General features: G+C 43.8%; 1 pseudogene; it reads left to right on the top strand.

The window, feature by feature from the left end:
• The first annotated feature begins 818 nt into the window (after positions 1-818).
• LOC115824175 (antigen WC1.1-like) lies at positions 819-5,668 on the top strand (annotated as a pseudogene).
• The last annotated feature ends 10,966 nt before the right edge of the window (positions 5,669-16,634 follow it).

Here is a 16,634-nt window from a genome sequence, read left to right as displayed (position 1 = left end):
TCTCGGAAATAAATGTGCTTGTGGTTTTGTGACTCTCTCACAGAGCTGATGTGTCTTGTCTCTCCTCAGGGAGATGTGTCTACAGACAGGAGGAGGAGTCCTGTTTAAAAACACAGACCTTATTTTGATATATTTGGAGAATTTTAAAGAGTGTCCTCTGATTTGTGACTGTAGCTGTTTGATGATTTCCTGCAGTGTCTCTAATAAGGCAACAGTGAGTGTGATTGGTGGGTGGGAGGAGTCCTCTCTCTAGGTGGGCTAAGAGGACTCAGTTCCTTCAGTCAGTGTGAGAGAGCAGAGGTGAAGGTTGTGCTCTGTGACTAGTTGTTGAAACGGAGCATCGTCTGGGGCAGAGAGAGATGGAGACGTGTGTGTGGATCATTTTTCTGTCCTCCATGGTTCATCTCACCACAGCTGGTAAGTGCAATTTCATGATGAAAAGATCAAGAGATCAGTAAAATGTCATTTAAATTAAAAAATATGTCATTTTAAAGGAGGAAATTTACTTGACTCAGACATCTGTCTTACAGTGTGTGTGTGGACAGGACATTATCCTGTTGCTTACAGAATATGTGTTTAAAATGGAATGTTTTGAGCAGCTTTTGTTCCAAGAGGATATTTTTCATTCAGATATTTTAAGTTAGTTCTCAACTGAAACTCTCTCTCTCTCGCTCTCTGTCTCTGTCTCTCTCCCCTCTACAGGCAGTGTGAGGCTGGTGGATGGTGGTAGTCGCTGTGCTGGGAGAGTTGAGGTTCTTCATGAAGGACAGTGGGGCACAGTGTGTCTTATTAATTCAAATTACTACGTTGTTTGGGATATGAGTGATGCTGCAGTGGTGTGTAGAGAGCTGGGATGTGGGGAGGCTGTAGAGGCAGTGACAGATCTTCGTTTTGGAGAGGGATCAGGATCAATCGTGATGGCTGGAGTGCAGTGTACAGGGTCAGAGTCCACACTGAAGGACTGTAGATCAGATGACTGGTACATTCAGTGATGTCATCATTATCATGATGTTGGAGTCGTCTGTTCAGGTAGGCTTTACTAAACCTCAGCAATAAATGACAATAATCTACTGCAGTGTTCAGTCATTAACCACACCATACACATTTCTATATTATACATCTCTGTCATCATTCACATCCTTTTACTCATGTTTTTTATTTTCTCATCACATCATGTAGCTTTTATACTCTCACCTTTTAACAGAATGATTATAATGATTATAATATTAAATTCAGCCTGAGAGAAATCCACTAATTTAAGTGAAGTTTTTTCATTTGTTTGATTATGTTAGGTAGTATTTTATAAATGATTGTGGTTATTTGTGCATTTGCTGTATAAAGTTGATCAATGAGTGTCTATGTACATGGGGTTTGGAGCGTTATTGTTAAATGGGTAGTTGTGTGTGTGTGTGTGTGTGTGTGTGTGTGTGTGTGTGTGTGTGTGTGTGTGTGTGTGTGTGTGTGTGTGTTTGTGTGTGTGTGTTTGTGTGTGTTTGTGTGTGTTTGTGTGTGAATGTGTATGTAGCTGTGAGAGTTATAGTTATTGCTGTGTGGAGGTAACTAGTTTTATATGATGAAGTTTAGGTTGTGTGTATATATGAACAGCAGAGACTGTACTGAGAGGAAAGAAGTAAAGACAGATTATATGTCTTGTCAGGCTTGTTGTAAATCAACTTATTTTTCTGGGTTTATCTTTACATGTCACAGTTATTGTTTTTAAATCGTTCAGAGACACTGGTCATTTACTGTGTCCAAGTCACAGTGTCCATGTTACTGATGAAAATCTCTGAGACTTCATTCTCCAATAGTCTATTCTGTTCCTGAACTTTACACTCATCATTCTGTCTCTCTACTCTTATTTTAGTCAGTGTTTCAGTTATGTGACTGCATAACAGTGTTACTGACCTTACTGTATAATCAGAATATTTTTAACGTCCATAGCGGACAAAAAGAATTGATCGTTATCAACTTCTGACCAAATGGTTCCTGGGGGTTCCTGTGCAAAAACTTCGAACCTGGCGTCTGTTAGGTGTTACAGTGAGGGGTTTCTGTTTTGGTGTGCATTGGTCCTGAACACAGGGAGGTCTGGGCCATAAAGAGAGAACTGGGATCAAAGGGGATGGGGATAGAGAGGCAGAGTGAGAGTGATAGAGAGAGATAAGGAAGGGTGAAAAAGAGGGAGAGAGTTTACACAACTGCAACTTTAATTACTAAGGAACACTAAAGGTTAACAAATATCCTATTCTCTCTGAAAGCTGCACATTGTCCGCCTGACACTGTATAATCAGAATATTTTTAACGTCATTAACGGACAAAAAGAAAAAAGTTAAAAGCTCATGAAAAAAATGCTCTGAAAGAATATGTCACTTTCCTCAGAATCAGTATTTAGTCAAATCTTCACTCAGTTCTCATAAAACAGATTTAACATTCTCTCCAAAAAGGAGCAATATAAGTTTCACTCTATCTCATAAAAATGTTTTATAATTTCATAAAAGCACATTTGTGAAATAAACCACTGTTTAATTGACAGGTAAGGGGACCAGACTAGTTGCTGGTTCTAGTCTGTGTTCTGGGAGAGTGGAGCTGTTTCGTGGAAGTAAATGGATGACGGTGTGTGATGCTGCCTTTGACCAGCAGGATGCAGAGGTGGTGTGTAGAGAGCTGGGCTGTGGGGTTCCTGTAGAGGTGCTGGGAGCTGCTGCTTTTGGTAAAGGGGAGGGTCAGGTGTGGTCAGAGGAGATTCAGTGTAGAGGCAATGAATCTATGATTTTCTTCTGTCCAACATCATCTTCAAAGAGACGCAACTGTCCCCATGACAACGATGTGGGAATAAAATGCACTGGTAATTATGAATTATTGACGTGTCCTTAGGACAATAATGAATGTAATTTATTGAGAATTATGTATTATTTCTCACAATTATTTACAGATGATGAGACAAATTGTTACAAAAATAACTAAGAAATAACTAAATAAAATTATAGTCTGAATCTAAACATAGTGAGTAATTATATTTTGCTGTATTTTGCTTTTTTGTTACATGTTTACTTGATGTTTTTGGTCACTTATGATCACCTGTTCTCAGTCACTTTATTATCATTGCTTTATTTTTTTACTAACTTAAACATTTTATTAATTCCTGGGAAGAAGTTCACCTCATCACAGCAAAAGGAATCATACAAGAGAAGAAGGAGCAAATTCTACAGTGCAGAGATAAGGAGAAGATAAACATAAATAATGAAGTGCCATCTTATGTTTTATCTTAACAGGATACACAGACTTCAGACTAGTGAACGGTCCTGACTCCTGCTCTGGTCGAGTGGAGCTGCAGTACCTCAGTGAGTGGGGAACAGTGTGTGATGCATCGTGGGACATCAGAGACTCCAACGTCCTCTGTCGACAGCTGAATTGTGGGAGTGCTGTGGCTGTAGTGGGGGTGGACTGGTTTGGGAAGAGCATTGGCCCAATACGGGCTGATGTGTTTGACTGCCAAGGCAACGAGACACACCTCTCAGCATGTGTCATCTCTTCATGGAGTCGAGCTGCATGCTCTCATAGGCAGGATGCTGGAGTCATCTGCTCTGGTCAGTTTATATGAGGGACACAGTTACATTCACTTCATGGCTGAATATTGCAGAAACTCATCACTCTGGTACTTTGATTCATTAATAATTGATTCATACAGAGGATGATTTTGGTAAAATTGAACTCTTCTCTTCAGGTTCCTCTATGTCTGCTGGTGCTGGATGGGTGAGGCTGACTGGAGAGAGGCAGTGTGAGGGAGAAGTGGAGGTTTATTTCCATCAGGCCTGGAGGAGAGTTCTCCTGGACACCTGGAGTTTATCTGAAGCCTCTGTGGTCTGCAGACAGCTGGACTGTGGCTCTGTTGTAGAGTTCAGTGGCTCCTCTGGGTCTGGTCTAAGGGACAGTGATGAGTGTCTGACTGGTTTCCAGTGCTCTGGGACTGAAGCTTATCTGGGAAACTGCAGCTCACCACAACCTACAAACTGCAATTCCAGTTCACAGCTGTCACTCATCTGCTCTGGTGAGTATTACATGACTGGAGCTTTGGTCATTTGATCTGGCCTCTAATTTCCACAAGAACAGAGACAGTCTCTTTTATTGTCAGACCAATCACAATGCCTTTGGACACTTGTTATAAACTACTTCAGATTCAATATTCAGCTAAAAAAGTTGGTAAATAAATTCCTGAGTTTAGAGGTTGACTCTTTCTTCTTCATGCTTTAATTCAGCTCACAGGTCCCTCAGACTGGTGGGTTCTGGGAGTGAGTGTGCAGGGCGTCTGGAGGTTTTCCACAAAGGCTCATGGGGAACAGTGTGCGATGACTCCTGGGATATGAAGGACGCCCAGGTGGTGTGCAGACAGCTCCAGTGTGGAGAGGCCCTCGGTGGACCGGTTCCAGCCTGGTTTGGTCCTGGAACTGGTCCCATTTGGCTGGATAAGGTGGACTGCCTGGGGAATGAGACGTCCCTGTGGAGCTGTCCATCAGAGGGATGGGGCCGACATGACTGTGGACACAAGGAGGACGTGGGAGTGCTGTGTTCAGGTATTCAGCTCAAATGCATCATAAATATCACACACTCAAGCTGTAAGAGAATGAGGAAATCAAGTAAATGCATCTTTTTATTATAAATATTGCTGACTCTTGGTTATAACAGGAAAACCGATGAAATTTTCCTAAAATGCTTTTTCCCCTTTTTTCCATTTTTGCCTGTTTGAGGGAAAGACTTTTCAGGAGTCATATGACAGCGTTACTCACCCATGGGGACTTCAAATCCTGTTTTTGTCCTCAGAGTTTAAAGAGATCAGACTGACTGAAGGCTGCTCTGGGAACCTGGAGGTTTTTTACAATGGAACCTGGGGTAATGTCTGCATGGACCAGATGGACTCAGACACCGTGTCTTTAATCTGCCAAGAGCTGAACTGTGGAAAGAGTGGCAGTGTGGACTCAAGCACACCAAGACTGGCTTCAGCTCCAAACTGGCTTGACCGTGTACAATGCCGCAAACACGACATCAGTCTATGGAACTGTCCTTCTTCACCCTGGGGCCAGAATGAATGTAATGCATTTGAAGTGGCAAAAATCACCTGTTCAGGTAAATTACCTTGTTACGGCTGTGGTGTTGGGGTGTGTTTTTTTTTCTCTCTCCATGTCTCTCTCCAGGCACCGCCCTACCCTGTCCTCATTGTCGCCATGAATGGTTAACAGCGCGGGTGCTTAATTGTTCACCGGAACCGGCTGTTTTAAAAGTCCTGGGAAGACCGATAGACGGGGCCAGTGGGCCAGACGGCAGGATTAATGCTGTGTGTGCGCGTGCGCGTGCGCGTGTGTGCGTGTGTCTTGTAACAGGGATATATCGCTGTGTGTTTCATCCCTGTGTGTATATTGGCTGGTTACAGCAGTTACGCTGTGTGTTTAATTCGGATGACGTGACTAAGTAGCTTTGAACATTACTTTTGGTTTTGTTGTAATCCCTTTCTTTCTCTTTTCTTCGCTTAATAAATTAACAATCCACATATCCCTGTTTTCTTTTTGAGTTTTTTATTATGTTACCTCCCCCAGTCCCTAGATTTTACTCGCGGGGACGTAACATATTTGGGGGCTCGTCCGGGAGACTGAACGTGATTGGTGAGCGGATTTTTTGAATTAGTGTTTTTGTTACTGTTAATATTTTATCTATTGATTAGCCTTCGTTAGGCATTGAAACAGCTCCCTCGGATTAGGTAGGTGAGTGTCCAGCTAGGTTGTACCAGCCTCTCCTTCGGGCACTCGTTTATTATTTTGCCTTTCTTATTTTCGGGGTAAATCCTGGGCGGGGATCAAGTTCTCCGGCGGGGGTAGGCGTTTCAGGGCTTCGGCCGCTGATGTTAAGCCTTTCAAGTTGCCTCGAGCCCGGCACGCTCCAGAAGATAGGTAGGTATAGTTTGGGTTAGGCAGGATCTGGGGGCAGTTTTTCTGGTAAGGCTTGGCTTGGTATTTGTGTGTTGTGTGTGTGACATCTGACAATAGTGTAATTGCGTGGAAGTAAAGTGAAAGTGAGTTAAAGTCATCCATATCGATGAGGTGTTCTAGCTAGGCTACTTGTTTTTAGCTTAGCTTGGCGTTAGTTTTATTAACTTTGATCTACGTATTTGGTTTCGTTTCGTGGTGAGTATGGCAGCATTTAATTTGGAGGAGTTTGTGCTTAATCCTACTCTGAGTCAGCTTGATGATTGTCGGAAGATTGACTTATGTATAATCGCCGAGCACTATGGTATTCCTTTCTCGACTTCCCTTGTTAAGAAAGAACTGAAAGCTGTTGTTTTAAATGGATTAATGGAAAAACGTATCATCACTTCACATGACGATTCGGTGGCTGGGGCTATGGCAACAGTGTCCACAGGCGAGGGCCGTATTAGTATGGCGGAACCCTCGGGTGAAACCTCCTTTGAATTTCAGGAAGGACAAGCGACAGAGTCGCAGCCGGTTACTCTTACTCCCGGTTTAGAGAAGAGCGAGGTGGAAGGAAAGCCGTTCACCTTGCCGCGGTTTGATCCCCTCTCTGTGGGCTCGTCTTCTGGCTCTAGGCTAGATGCCCGGTTAAAAGTGCGTCTAGCTCGTCTTCAGTTGGAGGCACAGGAAAAGCTGCTGGCTCGTAGAGAAGAGCGCGAATTTCAGCTCCGGAGGGAGTTAGAGATAAAGAAATTGGAGGCGGACACAGCTATTAGGATGCGTCAGTTAGAGTTGCAGAGGGGTGAAGCAGACTTTAAGCCTACCTCAGCGATGATTTCTAACGTGGGCGAACGGTTGTCATCAGATCCCGCTGCTACATTTGACGTGAGTAAAAATATTTCTTTGGTCCCGGTTTTTCGAGAATCTGAGGTTGAGTCCTATTTTGGCGCGTTTGAGCGCATTGCTGCTGCTCTGCATTGGCCTAAAGATGTTTGGGCAATACTTTTGCAATGTAAGCTGGTTGGTAAGGCTCAGGAAGCTTGTTCTTCTCTCTCTATTGAGGACAGTCTTGTCTATGAAAGAGTAAAAAGTGCTATTTTGCGACTGTATGAGCTAGTGCCAGAGGCATACAGACAACGTTTCCGAGGCCTCAGGAAAAGTTCCGGCCAGACTTATGTTGACTTTGCTAGGGAGAAAGGGATTCTCTTCGACAGGTGGCGTGCAGCATGTAAGGCTGAAGACCTGGCCTCATTGCGTGAGCTGGTATTGTTAGAGGAGTTTAAAAGCTGTGTGCCTGAGCGTACTGTTGTTTATTTAAATGAACAGAAAGTAACTACACTACAGCAGGCAGCCACTCTGGCGGATGAGTTTGCTCTCACTCACAAAAATGTGTTTAATAAACCTGATTCTTCTTCCCATCGTGGTTCTGCCCATAGATCTGGTGACACACAGGCCCATGTATCTTCATCAGGTGCTAAGGCTGAGAAACAGTGTTTTTTTTGTCATAAACCTGGTCATGTAGTTGCGGACTGCATGGCATTAAAACGAAGACAGCAGGCTTCAGCTTCAAGGCAGCCAAAGGGTGTGGGGGTAATTAAAACAGTGTCTCCCAGTGATCAGTCTGCCGCTCAAAAAGTGTCTGAGTGTTTTAAGCCTTTCACATTCACTGGATTTGTGTCTCTCACAGGAAAGTCTGAGGACCAGCGTCCAGTCACAGTGTTGCGAGACACCGGTGGCTCACAGTCTTTCATCCTCTCCAGTGTCCTGCCCTTGAGTGCTACATCTGCCTGTGGCATGAGTACAATAGTGAGGGGTATTGGGATGGATTTCGTGCCTGCACCCCTCCACCGTATTCATGTGAAATCTAATTTGATCACTGGCTTCTTCCCAGTAGGGGTTCTCACTCATTTTCCTATTGACGGCATTGACTTTATTATGGGAAATGACATCGCTGGAGGTAAAGTTTTTCCTGCTCCTGTAGTGGTAGATGCTCCCATTTCTGTGGGTGGACATGATGACCTGGCTTTGTGTCATCCAGATGTTTTCGCAGTTAGTGTGCTGACGAGAGCTCAAGCCAGTAGGCAGGCCCCAGATGTTGATTTGTCTGATTCCCTGTTTGCTTCTGTCTTGTCAGAGGAAAGGCTGCTACCAGTTGGTGAGTTGAACCCCACTGGAAGAAAGCCTAGAGGTTTTATAGACACTACTACTGCTCCTGGGGTATCACTGCCACTGACCCGTGAGGCACTCATTGAGGCCCAGAAAGATGATCCATCATTAGCCAAGTGTTTCACAGCAGTTGTTACGGACATTAGCGAGTGCAGGGAAAAGCAGTCATTTTTTGTGGATAACGGCATGTTGATGCGCAAGTGGGTTCTACGACCAGTTGAAGCAGCAGATGATTTTGGTGAGGATTGGGGCACGGTATATCAGGTAGTCATTCCTGTTGGTTATCGGCAGCATGTACTTGAACTAGCACATGAGCATTGGTGGTCTGGTCATCTAGGTGTTACTAAAACATATGATCGAATCCTGAGATATTTCTTTTGGCCAGGAATGAAGACTGATGTTGTGCGCTTCTGTAAGACTTGCCGTACCTGCCAGATTGTGGGAAAACCTAATCAGGTGGTGCCTCCAGCCCCTCTGCACCCCATACCTTCTGCTGGTGAACCCTTTGAGCATGTTATTGTCGATTGTGTTGGCCCATTGCCTAGAACAAAGTCTGGAAACCAGTTTTTATTAACTGTAATGTGTGTTTCCACTCGATTTCCAGAGGCTGTTCCCTTGCGGAAAATCACAGCATCAGCTGTCTCAAATGCTTTGACCAAGTTTTTTACCACCTTTGGTTTACCGAAGAAAGTGCAGACAGACCAAGGGACTAATTTCCTCTCCAAAATTTTTAAGCAGACTTTGCAATCTTTGGGTGTTTCTCACTCAGTGTCTAGTGCATATCACCCAGAGTCGCAGGGCGTACTTGAACGTTGGCACCAAACGCTGAAGTCGATGCTACGGAAGTACTGTCTTGATACAGGGAAAAACTGGGATGAGGGGGTCCCTTTTGTTCTCTTTGCCATACGGGATGCAAAACAGGAGTCCCTTGGGTTTAGCCCAGCTGAGCTTGTATTCGGTCACAATGTTCGTGGCCCACTCAAGGTATTAAAAGAGAAATTTATGTTGAGTGCTTCTCCAAAATCTAGCATGCGAGATTTTGTTTCTCAATGTAAGGAACGTCTGCATCATGCATTTTCTCTGGCAAAAGAAGCCCTCTCCTCCTCGCAGGAGAGTATGAAGAAGCGCTTTGACAGGAAAGCAGTTGAGCGACAGTTTCAGCCTGGTGATCAAGTTTTGGTCCTATTGCCAATGCCTGGGTCTGCTCTTACTGCCCGTTTCTCAGGCCCGTATGTGGTGAAAAGTAAAGTGTCTGACACAGATTATATCATCTACACCCCTGAACGGAGAAAAAAGACACGGTTGTGCCATGTTAACATGCTCAAGCCCTATCATTCCAGGGAAGCTGCTCAGGGGGAGCAGGAAAAAACTCCGGAGACTGCTGCCCCTGGTAAGACATCTGCCTCCTTGGTTTGTGTAGGATCTTTGTCTGAGGATGGCTTGAGAGGGCCAACTGATGGTCAGCAGTGTGGTAGCTTTTCAAATTCTGAGTGTCTGTCTAAAATAGAAACCCACTTATCCTATCTTCCCAAGTGTCAGAGGGATGATGTAGTCACTTTACTTCACTCCTACCCCACTTTGTTTAATGACGTACCGTCACGCACAAATGTAATATGCCATGACATCAATGCTGGTAGTGCTGCTCCCATTAAACAACATGCTTACCGCTGTCCTGTACAGAAGAGGGAAATAATGAAGAAAGAGGTTGAGTACTTGGTGGAAAATGGTTTAGCCAAAACCAGTTGCAGTCCCTGGAGTTCCCCATGCTTGCTAGTTCCCAAGTCTGATGGCACCCATCGTTTCTGTACAGATTTCCGTAAGGTTAATGCAGTTACTGTGCCAGATTCATTCCCGTTGCCTCGTATGGAGGACTGCATTGACAGCATTGGCCCAGCAGTGTTTATCACTAAGCTTGATCTCCTGAAAGGGTACTGGCAGGTTCCTTTAACACCCAGAGCATCTGACATTTCTGCATTCGTGACACCTGACCATTTCCTGCAGTACACAGTTATGGCATTCGGCATGAGGAATGCGCCTGCCACATTTCAGCGCTTGATGCACCTGGTGTTGGGGGGTGTTCCCCATTGTAATGTCTACCTGGATGATGTAGTGGTGTACTCAAACAACTGGGCAGACCACATTGCCAGTCTAACTATGGTGTTCCAGCGACTTGCCGAGGCCTCCCTCACCCTTAATCTTGCCAAGTGTGAGTTCGGTAAGGCCACAGTCACTTACCTGGGGAAGCAGGTTGGTCAGGGGCAGGTCCGTCCAGTAGATGCCAAAGTCACAGCAGTGCTGTCCTACCCAGTTCCCACTACCAGACGTGAACTGCGTCGTTTTCTAGGCATGGCTGGTTATTACCGATGTTTCTGTAGAAACTTCTCTGTGGTTGTTGCTCCCCTCACCAAATTGTGTAGTCCTGCTGTTCCTTTTGAATGGAATGATGAATGTCAACATGCCTTTGATGCTGCTAAGTCTCTCCTCTGTAGCGCTCCGGTCCTGGCTGCACCTAACTTCTCTCTTCCTTTCAAACTGGAGGTTGATGCTAGTGCCACTGGAGCCGGTGCTGTATTACTGCAAGATGGGGACGGTGATGTGTGCCATCCTGTATGCTATTTCTCAGTCAAGTTCAAACGTCATCAGCTGAACTACTCCACTATTGAAAAAGAAACCTTAGCCATGCTACTTGCCCTTCAGCACTTCGAAGTGTATGTTGGCTCCAGTTCATCTCCTGTAATTGTGTACACTGATCATAATCCCCTTGTTTTCTTGTCCCAGATGTACAACCATAACCAACGGTTGATGCGTTGGGCTCTACTGGTGCAGGGCTACAACATTGAAATCAGACATAAAAAAGGGACAGACAATGTTGTTGCTGACGCACTGTCTCGTGGGTAAAAGTATCCATTTTTTAAAAAAAAAAAAAAAATGAAATGGTGTACATGTTAGGTTTGTGTTTATGTGATGTCATTCGTATATTTATAGCGAAATATCTGTTCGCTCTTATGGAAGGGGGTGTTACGGCTGTGGTGTTGGGGTGTGTTTTTTTTTCTCTCTCCATGTCTCTCTCCAGGCACCGCCCTACCCTGTCCTCATTGTCGCCATGAATGGTTAACAGCGCGGGTGCTTAATTGTTCACCGGAACCGGCTGTTTTAAAAGTCCTGGGAAGACCGATAGACGGGGCCAGTGGGCCAGACGGCAGGATTAATGCTGTGTGTGCGCGTGCGCGTGTGCGTGTGTCTTGTAACAGGGATATATCGCTGTGTGTTTCATCCCTGTGTGTATATTGGCTGGTTACAGCAGTTACGCTGTGTGTTTAATTCGGATGACGTGACTAAGTAGCTTTGAACATTACTTTTGGTTTTGTTGTAATCCCTTTCTTTCTCTTTTCTTCGCTTAATAAATTAACAATCCACATATCCCTGTTTTCTTTTTGAGTTTTTTATTATGTTACCTCCCCCAGTCCCTAGATTTTACTCGCGGGGACGTAACATACCTTCACTTTTCTAATCAACCCAGAGGAAGAAAGATGCACAGCTGATTATAGACTTTTGGGTTTACATTCATTTGTTCTGTTTCTATTGGTAACATTTTTTGTGTTTGTGTTCTGATGAAGATCATGAAATAATTTCACTGTGAGGCATGAAGATAATGGTGAAAAATGTGCTGTTACAAGTGATTAAAGCTACAGTCGATAACCCATTAGTTAAAAATCATCATATTTCTCCTTTAGTCACAGAGGAAAAAACTGTCGCCCGAAGTCTTTTGCCATGTGCAGCGTCTCCACATCACAGACCATGTTCAGGTGACAACGTCTAACACCCACTCACATTATATTTCTCTCTCATATGTTTGTCAACTTCATATATCAGTAGTCTACAACAGAAAATTCTTCAATATGACATTCAGTAAAATAGGTCTGTGGTTATATTTGCTCATTTTGTCATAAAAGAAAAGTAATTTTAAAAATTTCACCTGTACCTAAAAAATGGCTTAAAAACCTCATACTATTTACCAATGAAAACATTTTCCACGCACATCTTTTTTAAAAACTGGGATCCTTATTTAATATCATGATAATTAGATGTATTAGGTTAAACTGTGGTTTGTTGTCTAGACCATCTACCCCTCAGACTGATGGAGGGAGAGGGCCAGTGCTCTGGGAGGCTGGAGGTTTATCATGACGGTACCTGGGGCTCAGTCTGTGATGATGACTGGGACATTAGAGATGCTCAGGTGGTGTGCAGACAGCTGGGCTGTGGGCCGGCACTGAGGGCTGATGGGAATGCTGCCTTTGGGCGTGGAGAGGGAGCTGTGTGGCTGAGCAGGGTGCAGTGCAGAGGAAGTGAGATCCACCTGTCTGACTGTTCTCTCTCCCTGAAGAACAACACTGACTGCTCCCATAAGGATGATGCTGGAGTCACCTGTACAGGTAGGAGTGAGACAGTGGTTCCAATGGCTACTGTCATCAGACTGTAGAGAAAAGAGAGAAAAACCCACAAGGAAACAGAGCACTGAAGAAAATTGGGGCAGGGCTCAGTCACTGAAATAATCTTAAATAATTATTTCATCCAGATGTGATTGTCATGTGCTTGTTTGATGGTTGATGTCATATATTTGTAGTGGAAATCTATTAAAAACTATATTAAACATGTCCCATGTGTTCATGTGTGGATATTACATTCACTGAGAAGTTCAGGTCCAACACTGATGAATAAATGAACTCTGACCTCATTTCTTCTCATTATGGGACCCAAAAGCTTAAACAGTTATCAACTTCTGACAAGTAATATTGAAAGACAAAATGTCCAAGTCCTCTTACACTCACAACAGAATTAATGAATACACTTTCTCACTCTGTCTCTCTGCGTGTGTGTGTGTGTGTGTGTGGTTCTAGAGAGAACAACTTCATCAGTTACTTCTGCAGCATCTTTAGGTAATATGAATACTTGCATGTTTCTTTGTCTCATTTAATCTGACTTGTGTTTTTGTATTGGTGTATGGTTTATGTTTAACTCTAAATCATATCCTGGAATGTGATTTCTTTGTCCATGTGTCTCCAGTAACCACCAGCAGACGGACCAGTCCTTCACGGCCTCAGTCACAGACTGGTGTGTCCATTCCCTCAGTGGTGTTCCTGGTTCTAGGAGCACTGCTCCTGCTACTGCTGGTGTTTCTGCTTGTGCTGTTTTACCAGAACAGAGCTCTGAGGAGAGGTAGGAAAAACATTGAGGAAAAACTGCAGAAATTAGATCCCTTTGAATGCAAAATATGACCCTGTGTGTGTGTGTGTGTGTGTGTGTGTGTGTGTGTGTGTGTGTGTGTGTGATTGTTCTCCCACACAGCTCTGTCTAAGAGGAAGCACATGACTCTGCCTGATGCCGTCTATGAGGAGATTGACCACAGATTCCTCACTAAGAGAAGCAGTAACACTGTTCAGAGCGGTGAGAGACTTTTTACAGGGATGCACAGCTGTTACTGTGGAGAGAGAGAGAGAGAGAGAGAGAGAGAGAGAGAGAGAGAGAGAGAGAGAGAGAGAGAGAGAGAGAGAGAGAGAGAGAGAGAGAGAGAGAGAGAGAGAGAGAGAGCGCGAGAGAGAGAGAGAGATGGGAAAGTGATACAGAGTTTCTGCATTTGTGTGTTTATGTGAACTTGCAAACATATGCTATCTTCCTCCATTAAAGTAAGGAAAAGGTGAAAATCGTTTCAGCTTTGAGTGTTACAGATTGTACTTGAGCGAGAGTAATAGAATTAGGGGACGGGAAAGAGTGTTTGTGTTTCGTTGCGGGAAAAACTGGCCAGTTTTTGTATAAAGTATTTTACAAATAAATATGTAGACATGTTGTCTAAATGAATTGCAGTATGTGCCCAAGTGTGTGAGAGGGGAGGGGGAGAGTTAAAGTAGAGGGACATAGTACATGTCTGAGAGCGAAAGGGGGTGGGGGGCAGCAGGGAATTTGTGTGACTTGCAGGTGAGAGAGAGCGGGAGAACGAGAGCACGTGTTTGTGTATGTATTTCAATTCCGTGTTTGACCAATGTACCGCTCTCTTATAACAGGTCGTGCTCTATCAGAGGAACAGAACTCTGGCTATGAGGATGTGGGGGAAGAAGAGCTCCTCTCAGGTATGACGGCCAGATAGTCTCCGCTTACTCTCTTACGACGAAGTTCATAACTATCTCACTCTTCCACAGATCATCTGACAGTTAATCAATAATGTGATGTGTGAACTTAATCCATTAAAGTCGTTCGCTGCTTATTCTTTACCTTCTGCTGCGTTTTATGAAAGCTAATGGCGAAAAAATTCGCATGAATAACAAACATTTAAAGTCCGTGTAATCTGGAGAGTTTCTGTTTTAAATTCCGTTTGCGCTTTTAGAAATACACGTGCGTGGAGGCTGAACGTTAACGGTAGGAAGATGAGACACTGTGTATCGTTTGGTTAAATATAAAAACGTTTAAAGCAGCACCAGAATCCGTGCCCGTTGACTGCACTGAAACCACAAGTTTAAAAAAGCAAAACGCGGTCTCCACTCCTGGCTTATGCAGCCCATTTGGCACAGACTCAGTCACCCTGTAGCGAACAGCGGCTCAAAGAATGACGGAAGCCGAGCTTCACTTCACCACAGTGCGTTGATGGAAGCGTCATCGACACAGCTATCTGCCAAGATCAAATATCGTCAACTTGAAAGAAACGCAAGGACTCCGGAGATTCGGAGAACGGTCGCTTCAGATTCAGTCATCGCTTGGTCTGACAGGTGTCGAGGTGGGAGAAAATAAGTGGGGACAACTTAGCAAATGCGGGTTGCAAACGAGGTTATATTGAGCTACCAGACCGCCGTTTGACGGAACGGGACTATGATTACTTCGTTGGTCTGTTAAAGACATTAAAAAAAAAAGAAACATTGAGACTGACTGATGCTCTTACGCAGCCGAGCGAAGAGTGCACAGCGATCAGCCATAATCTGTCTGACAGCATACTGTCGATAGGACGTCAAATAGCGTTTGTTTTAGTACTATTTATTTCACGTGTGAGAGCAAAGAACGTGAAAAATTATGAAATCTGCTAAACGCATAAATATTCTTCTTTGTTAATCCTAAAAAGACCAAACTTGTGCTTTTCTGTAAATGTCCGTATAGGATACGCCCGTGTGTGTCTGTTTTGCTGTTGCTCATTAGGTGTCGTAGTGTGACAGTCACCAGCGTGACAACTGGCACAAAGTCAAGTCTGGTATTCAATGTCTTATTCGATCCATTCAGTGTCACTGTAAAAAGTGTTACACTAGAAGTTTCTGTGGCAGTGCATTGTATTTATTCATGCATTTATTTATTCATTTATCCTGTTCCTGCAGAGTCTTTGATAGAAGAAAAGGCTGAGTATTACGATGATGCGAAAACTACCAGTGACCTGACAGGTTAGTGTGTTTATAGATGGATCACATAGTCTTGTCTACTGTCTGTTTAACCAGATGTGTGGAAATGTTGTTGACAGGTGGTTTTGAGTCAATATTCAAAAGTCTCTCTGTTTTTATCTGGTTCAGAGGAGATGCTGACACTGGACTCTCCAGAGAGCTACGATGATGTCACTTCAGGACTGAACCCAGACAGTGTGATGGGTGTGTGTCTGTTTTTAGATTGATAATGTTTTCTTAATACAAACACATGCGCTTTGAAATTGAACTACTGTTCAGTGTCTGCTGTGAATGGAGGGGAATTTGTTTGTGTATTTTGATGCAGAGGAAAATGTGACAGAGGCTCCACCAGAGCGCTATGATGATGTCATCACTGTAGGGAGGAAGTCTGGAAGTGTGATGGGTGATTTCTCTAGATGTTCATATTTCCATATCATGTGATGTTCATATAACAGACAATGTTTAAAACAATGTATCTCTGTGATTGGTTTAGAGCTGACAGGAACAAAGGTCTCACTGGAGTTCTATGATGATGTCATCACGTCAGGGCAGGATCCAGGCAGTTTGATTGGTGAGTTATGACTTGTATGATGTGGTCATTCTTTCTATATGTTTAAATGTGGGAATGTCCTCCTTAACAAAAATGTAGCCCAGAAAAGAAACCATGAACCATGTTTGGAGTGTTTGTGACATTAAGTTTGGGGTGTCAGTAATGACTGTGTTGATTACTGTTTCAGAGACAGCTGTGAAAGGCCCACCAGAGGATTATGATGATGTGGACACTACTCAAGGCAGTTTAGCAGGTGAGTTTCAGAGAAATGGTTTTGTGAACTCTCACTACATGCTGTGTGTATAGAGAAACCATACACTCACTCTCCATTTTACTTGAAACACATACTGTACCTTGGACCTACAGTCACTGGTCACTATACAGGTGTGCAGTTATAGACCAGAGCCTGTGATTATAGGTTTACGATTACGGACTGCGGTCAGAACCTGACCATTGATGAAGGACTAGAGGGTGTTTAACACAATGGCAGCAGATGGGTCTTAGTTTCTGTTTGTCCTCTTATAAAGTGTAACTATCAGCTTGGTGTTTCTA

Source organism: Chanos chanos, chromosome 11 (genome assembly GCF_902362185.1).
Source record: "Chanos chanos chromosome 11, fChaCha1.1, whole genome shotgun sequence".
Lineage (NCBI taxonomy): Eukaryota > Metazoa > Chordata > Actinopteri > Gonorynchiformes > Chanidae > Chanos > Chanos chanos.
Note: the sequence above shows the minus strand (reverse complement) of the source record. Positions and strands in the feature narration are given on the sequence as shown.